Source organism: Phytophthora infestans, genomic scaffold, assembly GCF_000142945.1.
Source record: "Phytophthora infestans T30-4 supercont1.22 genomic scaffold, whole genome shotgun sequence".
Lineage (NCBI taxonomy): Eukaryota > Oomycota > Peronosporomycetes > Peronosporales > Peronosporaceae > Phytophthora > Phytophthora infestans.
Window position 1 is genome coordinate 1,499,439 of NW_003303737.1, and position 2,784 is coordinate 1,502,222.

Below are 2,784 nucleotides of genomic sequence, written 5' to 3' on the forward strand. Positions count from 1 at the left end.
AGAATAGCGCGAATTAGACTTGGTTTAAGTATGTTAGAGAGAGCAGAGTAGCGTGTATTTGTTTGGAAATCTGATAATAATATATTAAAGATAAGCCAAATATTATTAATATAAAACATTTTACATTTTTGTCTAATAATAAATATCAGCCTTTTATTACCGTGCTATTGGCTAATATTTGGACGAAAGTAATTGGTTAAAACAATATATTTTGCTAACATACTCACAGTTTGCAAACTGGTGGGCCCTACGTGCAAGCAATGCGAGGTGAAGATTGACCCACTTCTGCTGAACCCGCAGCGGTCTACGACGGATGCACGGGCGCGCTGCGTCGGCTGCGGGAAGCTGCAGTACGGTTACGCATTCCGTACAATCAGCGGACGGAACAGCGTACGGCACTGTATTGCCTGCAAGAACGGCCCAAAAGCGGTTAAGTTCTGGGAGGAAAAGCCTCCACCACCTAATCCGGCCGAATTGCGCCGCCAGGAAAGCCTGCCAAACGTCGAGAAGGTGATGGGCCCTGACTGGTACCTCAAGAAGAAAAATAGACACAGCCGCCCTCGCAAGCTGACCGCCCGAAACGTCAGGTACATTGAGCAAAAGAAGCAGCAGAAGAGCAAGTAATTGGTAAGTATACCCTTTTAGCCCCTTACCCCGCATAGGTTTGTATACTGGCTGACGGTGCAAGGCTTGGGGTCGCACATACTGTAAGCGGACTGTGGCGCTACCAAGCGTGTTGACGCGCCTATAGAGCGTAGCGCGCTTCAAAATATAATAAGACATGGAATCAACTGTGCACCGCTGCAAGTTGGTGGTTCCTATCCGCATACGCGTCACCGTAGATGGCACGTACACTCGCTCACGTGGGCACACGCAAAACCATGCTATCTGTACCACCAACGCTCACAGCGTATATTTCATTAATGTGCGCTCACGAATGTAAGCTTCAGTATAGAGTGAGCACTATGCACCGACCAATAAGTTGCTGTCGACATAGACACAAGCACGTCTATGGTAGTGTTGACCATACAGGTGTCGTCGCAAGTCGATGTGCCTGTACGCAGTACTGTACTTTAGTTTCCTGTGTATAATGGTCGAGAACAGAGTGCGGTTGAGTCGCGAATGATTATTAGATGTACCCGCCGCGCGCATATTTCGCGTTGACTACTACCTACATGCGCGCGGTCAGCTTGCCTGTATCATCGCGGTTATGACCTACGTCCAGTTAGTGGCGCGCTTGGGTGATCCATCAGAAGCGTATGCGCAGAAAGCTAGCACCACGATGCAAAAGTACCGATAAAGAAACAGTGACCCCACGCATAGGTTGAACTATCACGAGCGCGTGGCAAATACACTCATTAACGACCTTGCGATATATGCACGGACACATCAATAGCACGCCGAGCGGATAAGTAGGCAGCGAAAGTACTCCATCTAATGTACACGAACTATTATTCAAATCAAGTCTAAGCATCACTACGATCTGATACTCTGCCTACAGCCATATATCTTCGTATGTTTGTCGTATATATCGGACCCAGTATAATGTCAGTCGGAAAGGATTTATGCCACTCTGTCAGTCAGTAGAAATACAAATAAGTCAGAAAGTACGTCAGCTATGCAAGTAAGATAAATGCATGCGGAAGATAGTGGAAATACCCTTCAGTAACATCACAAACAGCTCAGCAGAATAATTTCAAAGCATAATATTGATGTTTGTGGCGACCATCGGCAAAATCTACCTATCCTAAAAGATACTTCGCGCGCGCAGCTGATTAACATTGCTCTATTAGACCGTCGCAATCGATGATATGTGTCGACTGCCTCACGGCGATGACGTGCAGATGGGTAATATGTTTGAGTAGGCGTTTTTACTCCAGCTACACTGGGATTCCTCACCGATCTACGCATATTTCGTAGCATCATTGATACTGACCCGTCTTCCGTACAGCATATATTAGCGTTGCAACCACGCGCGCCTCCGATTCGTGACATTTTGGGAGCTATGCGCTCAAATGAGATTATAGACAAAACCCTCCCGGCTAAGATGGTGCTCATCTTGCACATCACGATAAACCCTGGTCATGTCTACCATAACATGTGAGCACTATAGATACTGTGTGCGGTGTTGTTTTGGAACGTAGCATAAGTAGATCACAGCATACTTATATTATATGTAGCTGTGGTCCAAGTAGAAATTCTAAGCCCACTGCAGCGCAGCGGAGGTGGTCGCCCCTCTCTACACCAACCAACCATGCCCTAGCGTCCGCGGAGCGGGCGCCCAGAGCGCTAGTACCGCTCCCTAACCTTGTAACCTGTCCGTCCGTTTTCTTTCTTGCTGCTTTTGCCTGCCTTTTCCATGGCTACACTCGGTCTGTCTAATACAGTTGTGTCCCATCTTACCGACCGCGCCTACCTTTCTGACTCGACCTAACTATGCCAAAACTACAAATATATATAAAAGCGTCACACAATTAACTCGCGCCCTGATTGGGCAATACCTGCCGACCTGCGACACTGACTGGATCTGTCGCACGATCAGACCGTCTCTCGACCTTAGACGTGATGTAAACATTTCTGCCGAGAACGAAACGCATCAATTGGTTGCAAACAGCCAGGCGAGCTGTGCAGATACCTGATTATTGACGCAAAACCTGTCGTATGTACTGAAATCGGGCACAGTAACCACTTTAATTTTTAAGAGCTCTTCACACTTTTCAAATAGAGATATTTATCATTATTAATGTAGACTTCACAGACCAGTATTTTGTAAGAGCTCAGGAA